Consider the following 12,504-nt stretch of genomic DNA (forward strand, 5'->3'; position numbering starts at 1 on the left):
CAATCATTAGATTCAACTGTTCAGTTAGAAAATTAAAATCAGAGGCAGACATGTCATGTGATTTCCCATTGGAATTTCCGGTAGACGAAGAAGCGGAGTTGCGATCGTTAACTGAAAAATGAGCATTGTTCGATACTCTACCAGGCAAATTCCGGAAACGACCGTTATCGTAACGGATATTATCTTTCATCTGCCTGGCACGAGCCTCAATGACCTTTTTGCGTGAAGGACAATTCCAAAAATTGGACTTATGGTTAGCCCCGCAATTACAGCATATGAACTTGGTGGTATCTTCCTTCACTGGACAGACGTCTTTGGCGTGAGAAGCACCTCCGCAAATCATGCATTTAGCATCCATGCGACAATTTTTTGTACCATGACCCCACTTTTGGCACCGACGGCACTGAGTGGGGTTCTGGTAATTTCCTCCAGGTTTCTGGAAATGTTCCCATGTCACACGGACATCAAACAAAAGTTTTGCTTTTTCTAAAGCTTTAATGTTATTTAGTTCTTTTTTGTTAAAGTGAACTAAATAAAATTCTTGAGAAAGCCCTTTCCGAACAATGCCAGATTGGGTTCTCTTTTTCATAATGATTACTTGGACTGGGGAAAATCCAAGTATATCATTTATTCCATTTTTGATCTCTTCAGGTGATTTATAGTCACTTGAGAAACCTTTCAAGACAACTTTGAACAAACGTTCAGTTTTGTCGTCATAAGTAAAAAATTTGTGCTTCTTCTCTTCAAGATGTTTGAGAAGAAGCTCACGATCTTTAAGAGTTTCCGGCAAAACGCGACAGTCTCCTTTCTTTGCGATTTGGAAGGAAACCTTGATTCCCCTAATGGAGTTCAAGATCTCCTGCCTAAATCCCCCAAATTCGGAACAACTGACCACGATAGGCGGCACTCTTTGCTTCCTCACTTGAATCAAAGAGCCTGGGCTAGAGGCTGCTTCGATTTGGTTTTCGGAAAATTTGTCTAGAGCATCGAACTGATTGCTCATTTCGATACAATAATTCATTTCACCCTTGGAAGAAAGTTCGCATTCCGGGGAAACGTCCTTTCTTCCATTCTTGCCACGTGTAGTGACAGTTTTAAAACCCACTTTTTTGGAAGGAAGTAGTGAATTCAGAGATTCACCCTTCCTTTTGTTAGTTGTTGATACCATGTTTAGTTAATAAACGAAAGAAGACGTGACCTTCGAGAGGTTTTTTCCCAAGACGGTGTCCAAGAAGGATTACCACCGCTAGCTTTCGCCAGCGGGTCCAACGAAAAATCGAAGGCACGGGTCCAAACAAGGATCGTAAAGGGATCAATAGTAGAAAAAATAGTACTGAAAAGTACTGTTTTAGTAGCACTGAAAAGTACTGTTTTGAATTTTAGCACTGAAAAGTACTGTTTTCGTAGCACTGAAAAGTACTGTTTTATTGCTTTAGGTAGTTTTTAAGAAAACTTCCAAGAGCAGAGAGAGTTCGTGTACGCACAGCACGAAGGTACGATGCGCACTATAGAACAACCCCTTGTTAAGAGCTTTTCATATATGAGCATTGTAAACTACAATCTTGTTGGAATACTTCTAATGCGCATGCCTCATATTCATAGCTTCTGAAAATTCAAGGTGACCAGCTCGGAGGGACAACGCCTGTTACTACAGCTCGAACTATATCAGAGCTGGCATGGTTTTAACGTTTTCCATCCTATTCATAACTGTAGACGCTCTCATAGCTTAAAGTCATCCATCGCGATTCCAGAATTGTATCGATGACTGTTGGATATCAGTTTGTCCGTAATTACGTAATTGATACGCTAAAAAATATGCTCTCGACTTATCGTTGTGTGCCAAATCTTCTCTAGTTTAGGAGAGCTTTTGATACGAAGGACTTTATTTTTCAAACTTGATTAAGATTTGGCTTAAATGCTCAAATGAATTTGTGATACAGTAAAACCTCTACGATATTCCATTACACGATATGGACCCATACGGTTGGCGTTAAGTCAGAATAGCGTCCATGTAGCGTTTTTTTACATTTTGAGAAAAATTATGTAAATTATGATTACTATGAAGGAACCTTCAATCAGCTTTCCAAATAATATCATTTTCATGACTTGATGTTTCCACGTGGTTGCTTAAATATCTACTCATGGAGGTTTGACTGTATAGTTCAAAAAGCTTTTCCGTCCATCTAGGTGTACCAAAACGCTATATGATTACTCCAAAAACATTTGTGCTACATTTTTCCAGATTTCCGGAATGTCATTTTTCCGAGTTAAACTTCTTCAAATGGCTCTTTTCTTTATGAGCGCAGAAACTTTTCGAAGAAATATTTCCAGGAAAGTGGAATTATAGGAAACGGCGTTCGGAGAAATGACATTTAAAAAATATAGCACAACCAGTGTTTCTTAAGTGAACAACTAGCATAAATATTTATTATATGATAACTAGTTGTGCTACTTTTTCTCAAATGTCGTTTTTATAAAAATCAATTTTATGAATCGTTTCATAATAATGAATTTCAGAAAAGCTTATTCAATTTTCTATCAATTGTTTATTAATAATTTGACAGAAAACTGTGATGATAAGAATATGATGATGATGAGAGTATAATTAAGGCAAAAAAGACGAGTGCTCACTGCCCATGGAGATCGAAGTAAGCGATGGCTGAAAACGGCAGCAAATATTTCATGCTCCGTCAATTTTCTGAAAATTTTGAAGTTTTATTTGTGAAAAAAAAAACAGTCAATTCGAAGGTGTATTTACTTGGATTTTTGAAAGTAGTTCGTGCTAATTCAAACCAGTTTAGTTCGGGATGTGATGTACCAGCCATCGACTATGCAGCAATGCCACCACTAAGGTTCATACATAACACAAGGGTCATCGGCACGCTCATCATCCCTTTTGATCGATTCTGAGACGATGGAACATTTCTGCTGAAGGTTGGATCCGGTGAGTTCGTTTCAATTTGGTTTTGCATTATTTGTGACAGCTTGAATGCCATTGGTGATAAGATTTGTGTTTGATGCGGTGAACTTAGAGCCAGCGCGATGCACAATTAGTGACAATGAGTTTTGAACTTTTCGAGAACCACGCGAGCGTTACTCTTCCAGTCTCTGTTTTATGGCAGAAAGTTCATCATATAAGTCTTGGACTGGAATGGAGATTAAGGTTGGTCACGGTAGACCGAAATGGTGATCTGGTAGTGGCACTCAACGTTGTTTGAACAATTTTAAAACTCTATGCTAAATTTGATTGTAAAAGCTTTTCTAGCTTACGTTATGCGTTTAACGGTTGTGGTTTTCAAAGCATTACAAGCCACATTTCATGAATGTTCCTACTGAATATTCTGTACCAGAATTGTAATTTATGTCGTTTTTATTGTAGAAAGGTTTGCTTGTTTGTTCGTTTGTTTTTTTTGGTAAAAGATTTGTGAATGCTCAGGTTGTTATTAAACACATATTTTTCGTTTTTAATTAAGATTAGAAATTGTATTCTTTCTGTTTTCCATACATTTCATACAAAACGGGAGGGAGGACAGATTTTTTCCTTTCTTTTCAGAGAGCGAGTAAGGGCGCTTAAGCCTAGGCTCTAAAGCCAGGACACACGGGAGAAATACCTGTGTCCCATCCCAGGAATAGGACCACAAACAACAATGGAGTGTGCACTAACTTTCTTAGCAACGTCTCTCCCAACGATTTTACCTATCCCCCCAAATGGAACGGTTGGTACGGTTGTCCCCGTTTCTTCCTTTACAATACTTCAAATTTTTTCGTCTATCATGTTATTCACTTGTGAATGACGTTAATTTTTGAATTATATTCAAACCCCAAGTCTGCACAGTGGGCCTGGCCATTTTAATGTTTGTATCAAATCATTGATGTGCTGCAAACAATAATGCTGACAAGAAAATACTAGAATAAATTTCGGTATTTCCAGGATGCTTTTCAACAATGGCTGTGCAAGCACTTAGATTAGATTAGATTAGAAAAGACGAGTGCTCACTGCCTATACTTGCTCAATATGGAAACATCCTAATTTATGAGTCAATTCATAAAGTAACTTTTCCTGTACCTTCTTGCCAAAGAAAAAGCGGTCCCCTTTCTTCGCACAAATCAAGCTTCATCACTTCGCAATTCCACGCGGCAGTTATATCAATTTCACTACTCCCCGCCACCCCTTAAACCACCCGCTGCTTTGGCGTGCGGACATCATCCTGGAATGGGACGGGAATCGTAAGCAAATCCAAACAAATCGTGGTCCGGTTCTGTTCCTTTCCGTTCTGCCATCAGCAAACAGCTCCCTCGCAACCCCCATTCCGTTTACGTTTTACCAATAGGGTGCAGCTGCTTTTTTGAAAAGTTCTCGAAACGAAAGAATCGTGGGCTCTTCAATTTAGCATAGTATTAAAAAAACTCTAATTTGGCCACTTCGTAAAACTGTATGCAATGTTTCAGCTAATTAGAAGAAAAAAAATCGTTACAGGGACTGTAGCACTTTTACAAGTACATAACTAAGACCTTTTTTGATGCGCCTCATTTTTCTTGGGATGTGTCTCACTGCGGTCTCATGCGCTCCGTCACATGTGCTGTTTAAAATTTAGCGCAATAATTGAAGTGATTACAAAAGTTTTCAACGAGGATCGAAATTGTAACTCTTGAATCGCGAGTCTTCGACCATATCATGTAAGCCATCTAGACACCTGCATAATGAAGCGAAAATAGTTGTAGAGGCTCTTCGTTACTAAGCAGTTGTTTCACAACTTGGAGACCGTTGGCGAGCCGCAGCGCATGAGACGAGTCTCCACGAGAGCACATCACCTAGCGCGCGCTTTTAGAATTTTCGTGAGCCTCCGTCTAGCGCAGCACACTAGAATTCCGATAAGCTAGGAGACGGATTGATTGGAGGCTCGTCAGTACATTTATGTGCTCCTGAGAAACATGTAGGGTAAGCGTTCCCTTAGTTGTGGGTGTTCCTATAGTTGCGGTAGTGCCGTTTTCACTGATTTCATTAAATTAACCACAGAACTGACACTACCAATCGACGTATTGGCTTGTTGATACACGGAATAGTTGAAAACATCGTTCAGATTGCTTTAAAACTGATGAAATATCACTAAAATTGCTAAAACTGTTCTCGCTTGTACCAATAGTTGCGGTAAAGTGAATAAGAAAACCACGGATAGCGCAACTATAGGAACACAAATTAAAAATATACCGCAACTAAAGGAACAGTGTACCAATAGTGGAGGTATTATTTTTCACTGACATGCCGTGGATTACTGCGATGAAATATTTTTTCTCATTAAGTCAATGGTCGTTACCTGAGACGAGACTCGCGAAGACGGTCTTCTTTTTCTGTGATTGCTGAGTTTTTTTCTTATTCCACTTTGTGCATACCAATTATGCGCATGCGCATACCAATTATGCGCATGCTGTTCAAATCCTCACATGAACCTCTCAGTAAAAAATGATTAAGTTTGCATCACTTCGAATCATAAATAGCCATTTGAGTGAAATTTCATGTCAGCAAACGTAGCAGACATTAGAAATAATTAATCTTCTGCTTAGATTTATCAGCATCTTTGGAAAAAACTGCTCCGCTGACTGAGGTTTTCAATAACAGTTTACTTTGAACACAATACTTTTCACTTTTTCAGCCATAAAAACGGTGGGCTGCATTTGACGTTTCGTGAGAGGGGAATCTGGGCTGCATATGACGTTGATATTTTTCCTCTTCGCGAGTCTCTCTCAGGTCGTTACTTCCCGTTACAACATTAACATGTACAATAATTGCGCTTCTTGAATTTAGGCTGTTAAATGAAGTTCAATCATGCTTAGTACCTCCACTATTGGTACATCTACCCTAACTCTAATTATCACATTAGCTTCAAAAGCTTGATAGGAGATTCGAAATCGGTTTCATGAAATTAGCGTAGAAAATGTTCATTTTATTCAGTAAAATAATGAAAACAAACAATTTAGAGTTAGCAACTGATTTATTCTATAAACTTCTTATTCTCTTCTCTTGAGGAGAATTGTGATAGTTGATTTTAAATTGGTTGAAAAATAACGCTATTATGAAAACAAAATGTAATCATTTTCGGGTTTGGTAACTTTAGAAAAACAAGGTGCACCCTCTTCACCAGCCATCTCGCGTGGCAAGAATCGCCGGTTTTCGCCTTAGAGCAGGAGGAAAGGGGACACCATTTGTTTCCTGATATTAGCGTAAAATAAAACGTCGTAAGTAAGTACGGCAAGCGCGGCTCAGTAGAACCAGTTGGACCCGTCGTCGCTGCTTGGATAAAATAACGGATCTTGTGCACTGTCCGGGTGGGTCCCGGGTAAGATGGTCTTCTTGATCATCTTCAATCGGTGATTGTGGCGATTCACGACCGTCCGGATGAGGAGACTAAGATTGCATTCTTGTAATTTTCTTATAACATGGTTGGTGGTTAGCTAGGTTTTCTGGACGGGGAGAGTGCCTAAGGATGCTGCAATAACATGGTTGAACTGTGATTATGCGGAAGTAATTTTACATGCAGTATAATGATTAGCTGATTATCACGCTTCCAGTACATTGTTGAAGGCAGCATGTACCGGTATGTAGTTTATTAAGTTAATATAAGTTTTTGCTGCTCACATTTCATGAGAAACAAATACTCAACACTGCTTCCTGAGCAGCACATTATGAAACTCGGTTTAAATTGACACATCAACCCTCAAATGAGACAAAACGGTAGTAATTTCTAAAACCATACGCAAAACTATTTGGTAGTGAAAAGTCAAAATGATCAAAGCTAACATGGGAACATACATGAAATTAGCTGATTATCGCATTGCTGAAGAAAGCAAGCAACGGTTTCTGTACGTAGTTCAAAAAGAGTTCTTGCTATTCATATATCATGGGAAAATTTCACCCGAAACTACTTCCTGTGAAGCAGATTTCCGCCTAATCATCCCAAAGATACGTTACGCCAACGCAAATAGAAGGGAACACCAATGCCAAACGCAAATGCCATAATGACCAAAATCCATAAACCACTGAACGAGCCGATGTTCCGCCATCAAACAGCCATAATGAAGTGGCTTTGTTCGAAAGCCCCGTTTTGTTTTTTTTTTTCACTTTCAATTTACTGCTATCTTCAAATGAAAAGCGCGAAAAACAGTAGACGGAGAAATGATACCACAGGAAAAATAAAGTAGCAACCACACACTTCGGCTACCAACAATTACATTAATTATAGAACATTGGAACGGTAACCCCATCCCATAAGCCAACTGGCGGGAGAACAAGAAGACAGTAGCAAAGCTTGAGCAACCGATCAGAAGCAATGAGTGTGTGAGTGACGAGCAAGCTTTGGCCAATACCATGACTTTCGGGGGAGAGAAAAGCAGTTTGCATACGGCACCAGTCAGTGTTAAGTAAGTTGTTTATGGGAAAAGTGGAGAAAGAGCTAAACACGTGCGTCAGATAACGGTACCCGGAAAGCCCGCTCGGCTCGGGAGCTTTCAGGCAAATTTGCGTATTGGATGAGTTTAGTGGTGTGCATCTGGGATAGGCAGGCGGGTCGTTATTGGCAGGTTTCATTCAAAAAATATTTAGTCGAAGATTGGCTTATCTTAAAATTAATTTAAAATAAATAGGGTGCAGATCTACTTGGGCACTTCCATGATTCACTTTGGCATCGGGGGTTTTTCTCGGCCGAATTGTCTGAAACTATGCAAAGAGAAGCGCTTTAGTACGACGCATATTGTGGCCAAATATGAGCTCTCTAGCTTTCAAAAAAGCCCACTGCCGAAGTGAATCAAAAGTGCAAAGAATAGGATCCGGCTCCGTAGTATGATGCCTTTCAAGTTTTCCATTTTAATGTAAGATAGGATTCATTTTTCATGGCATTACGTCCTTACTGGGACAGAGCCTACTTCTGAGTTATATGAGGTCCTCCAAAGTTGTTACCTGAGAGCTTTCATCGCTAAAGTGTTCATTTTCGCCTTTGTTTATCGTGTGGCAGATACGTACAATGGGAAGTATTTGGGAATCGAACCCACAGACTTTCCCCCACTTTGCTTTGTGGCCGCGCTATGCTATGCTGCTTTAATAAGTTTTCAACAGTTATTATTTGTATTTCCGTTGAACTCCATAGAATACATATTATTTCTAAGCGATTGCTATCCTTATGACTTTTGATGAAGAACTTATTTTACTCCATTTTACTGAGGGGTCGTCCATAAACCACGTGGTAATACAGTCGACTCTCCACATCTCAATATTCTACGTTTCGATATCCCTCCCTATGTCGATGACTTTTTCGATCATTACATTCGGCATTCATTATCACTCTCCATATCTGTATATCCTCCTTATCTCGATATACCTATCCCTATCTCGATGTGATTTTCATTCCTGATTTTTTCCCCATAGGGAGCCGGATCCTATTTTTGGCACTTTTGATTCACTTCATTCACTTTAGTCGTGTTTTTTTAAGCTACTGAGCTCATATACCGTTTTGTCTCAAATTCCGAACAGACTCATATTCCGAACACTCGGTTTTTGTACGGCGATTGGGTTGAAATGTTTCGCTGAAATATGTCACCAAATAACAAGGAAATGGCAGTCAATTGCAATTCAATTTTAACGTTTCTAATATAATTTATACCGCGGGAGTAGTGATGATTCCCTAGTTTGAGACCAGTAGAATAAGCCCGGATCAATTTGTTTGCGCAATAATTCATTTGAATATGATTTATTGGTGCTGTTCGGAATTTGAATCAAGGTGTTCGAAATATGAGACAGAATAAACACAGTGTTCGGCATTTGAATCAAAATGTTGTTTCATACTTTTACGTTAAAACAATACTAAAACTTATTAAATCAACATGATTATTGGTACACCCAACGGCTAACAGTTAGACTTTGCGAAGAAATTAAAATTTACACAAATATCAGCCAATTTATGCCAATCAGATGCATTTGAAGTCACTGTTGGCCTTAAGTGTTCGGAATATGAGTCAAAACGGTATGTCGATATATTCAATATCGAAGGTTACTAGACTAGATTTTAGGGATTCAAAACAATCGGCAAAGACGAAATGACGTCTAGGGAAAGTGTACCAGTTATGGCCATAGTGGTTCCCTATTTGGCCATACGTGACATTTTGAAAACTTTCACATATTAAATCTTTTTGAATGCGTTAACATCAAACATATATCTTAAATATAACTACTACAACACACAAAAGTTTTCAATATTTGAAGGCATTGAAGTAATCACGTATGGCGAAATAGGGAACCACTATGTCCAAAACTGGTACATTAACCCTATTTGTTTAAACTTTTCCTGGTAATGGAGTGCATTAAATCTAGGACCATTCAATAAACATTTGTTCTATGGCTCAATCTCTTCCTATCTCGATGGTCCCTTCGATGTCTAGATGTGGAGAGCTGACTGTATATCCGAAAAAAGTAAGAGGTTGCTTCCGAGATACGACCGCCAAGTTGACGTTGGATAACGTTAGCTTCTTCTATTTCCTGATTTAGGACCGTCACGAACTTATGAAAGATTTACCTAGAAATCTAAAAATTTAATCAATTTTCAAACTATTTGTTGCATGTCAATTCTGATCTATTATGGATATTGAGTGTTATTATTTGGTTGGTTCGGTTAACACTTCAACACCGATAGAACCGGTCGATGGAAGAAGAAGAATGGGCGGTAACTTTTGCTCTCCAAATAAACAGAGAAAGAGTTTTGGGTGATTTGTTTGTAGTATGAAAATGATGTCCGTAATAGAGAATGCATCACCAAACTCGCAACTAATCAATGATCATGACTGCGATAATTGACAAGAAATTTATGAATGAAATGGATCACTTGGGAAATGCGACCGTTCCTTATGAATAATCCCAGAGATAATTATATTCTTTAGTCCTTGCATTTAATAGATGGAAATAATATCCTTAGGGGCCATCCATTTATTACATAAAGGCTCATGGGGGGAGGGGTTTCAGATTTCTCACGCGCCATACAATTTATATTTTAATTTATTTTTATTTCTATACAAAAATCAAAGGGGGCTGTGTACAAGACCCGATTGCATGACGTTAACTACGCTGCGTCCTCGGAAACAGCCTCAAATTGCCGTATTGTCAATTATTCGTAATTAATCAATTATTGTATGATGGAATGAGATGAATTAAGAGATTATAGCAAGTATGTGGTAAACACATTAGGGAATATTATACAAATAACTCTTTAAAACACATTTGTTGGCTCTGAAAAGGGCCGATTGAATTGTTGAATTTGCGTAACACGGACACATTTTGACGGCGCACTGGTTTCAATCCTCCTCGCCCGATGAGATTTGCGATGCGCATGACGATGTGCGCTTCAACAAGCGGCTTTGGTCGATTTTCTTCAGCCATCTCGTACAACAGCTTGCCTCTGGTAGCGAGGAGTTGAGCAGGTTTGAAGAAGCTCTTACCAGCTCGAAAGCGAAAACAGAATGAAACCAGATTCAACGAAGGAGGGATGCTTTATACCCTTAGAATAGCAGATGATGCTCCTCCTTTCATATTCTTCGTTTTCTTATCTGGGAAATAGGCTATATGAAACTGATGTCTGGGTAAGGGATGTACAGATTAGCATTATGCTGTTATTGCAACCCGACGGCACTGCAGCAGCATCCTCGGAAACAGCTCCAAATTGCCGTATTGTCAATTATTCGTAATAAATCAATTATTGTATGATGCTATGCGATGAATTAAGAGATTATAGCAAGTATGTGGTAAACACATTAGGGAATATTATACAAATAACTCTTTAAAACACATTTGTTGGCTCCGGAAAGGGCCGATTGAATTGTTGAATTTGCGTAACACGGACACATTTTGGCGGCTTTGGTCCATTTTCTTCAGCCATCTCGAACAAATTAAAGAATATTACACAATCAACTCTTTAAAACACATTTGTTGGCTCTGAAAAGTGCCGATTGAATTGTTGAATTTGCGTAACACAGACACACTTTGACGGCGCACTGGTTGCAATCCTCCTCGCCCGATGAGATTTGCGGTGCGGATGACGATGTGCGCTTCAACAAGCGGCTTTGGTCGATTTTCTTCAGCCATCTCGTACAAATTAGGGAATATTACACGGACGGTGACGCCTGTCCGCTCGATCTAATGAACCAGAATGACCGCGCTAGCCTCCCGCATGGCAATGACAGCGGAGCACTGGCTGGTAGCGATGATTTCTGGCCGAAAACGATGGCTGGCTGGTGCACTCAAATGAGCGGCTTCAGTTGCTGCGGCACCGAAATGCGTGTTGTATTCGCGTCCTATTGAAAACTGAACTGAGGACGCGAATGACTCTCAAAATTTGCTCGCCGACCGTGTTCACAGTCTGACGGCAAAAAGAAGAATGAGAGAAGAAGCAGGGTGCGGTGCGCTTTTATAGTGGGAAGCGGAACCGAAAAATGTGCTTGAACGTGATTGGTTACATAAGAAAGGGGTCAACGTTTTACGCTAATTCAATAGTTTGTTGCTAATAATCAATAGTGTCCTCCATTTGAATCGACGCGTAGATAAATTTCCAATTGATTCATGGATAAATATTGAAAATCTATCGATAAATGACTGAGTTATTAGCGGTCAAAACCTGACCATTTTTCGTTACATGCTCAATTTTTCGTTTTTCTGAATTGTACCCCCATATGTTGCCGTAAGACGTTATCCAACGTCAAAAATGACCTATTAGTTTATTGACGACTCCTGATGATATTCATCATAATTGTATACGCCTTCGTGTGTATAAACCATATGACCTGATCTAAGAGAGTTCACTCGTTTGTGATATGAAGTCCGTACTCATCGGAGTCCTTGAACAACTGTTATTAGTAGGTCCTCCCAGAGGCCCAGATAGCCATAATGGTAAACGCGCAACTATTGAGCAAGACGAAGTGCAGCAAGTCGATCAAAACCCCAGCAGATGTCTTTTTCTGGACCAATTCCACCACCATCCAAACCGGTGAAAAACCTTCGTTGCAAATCTTGTTCCACCATCCAATCTTCCACCGATGTCTCTTCTTGGCACCACGTATCAGAAATAGAAAACCCAACTGACGAACTGTCCCGTGGTCTGCTAACCACGGACCTCATCAACCAAACCAGATGGTGGAAGGGCCCGCAGTGGCTATCGGTACTCCCAAACCGTTGATCGATTTTGAACGATCCAGTAGAAGAATTCGTCACAACCATCGGAGAAGCTCGGATGGTAACACTCACCACGATTACCCCAGAAGATCTACTACCGGATCAGCTGTTCACACGTTATTCGATCTACACAAACTTCACCGTGTTGGAGCGTACTGTCTGAAGTGCCCTACGTCCTACTAGCAGCAGCAGCAACATCAATCTAGCCAATCAGCAGCATTCTGTCGACAGCCGACATTGAAGCACTTGATCGTCTTGCTCAATCACAACTTTACTCGGAAGAGCTAACCGCTGATCGTGCA

Source organism: Aedes aegypti, chromosome 2 (assembly GCF_002204515.2).
Source record: "Aedes aegypti strain LVP_AGWG chromosome 2, AaegL5.0 Primary Assembly, whole genome shotgun sequence".
In the NCBI taxonomy this organism is placed as follows: Eukaryota; Metazoa; Arthropoda; class Insecta; order Diptera; family Culicidae; genus Aedes; species Aedes aegypti.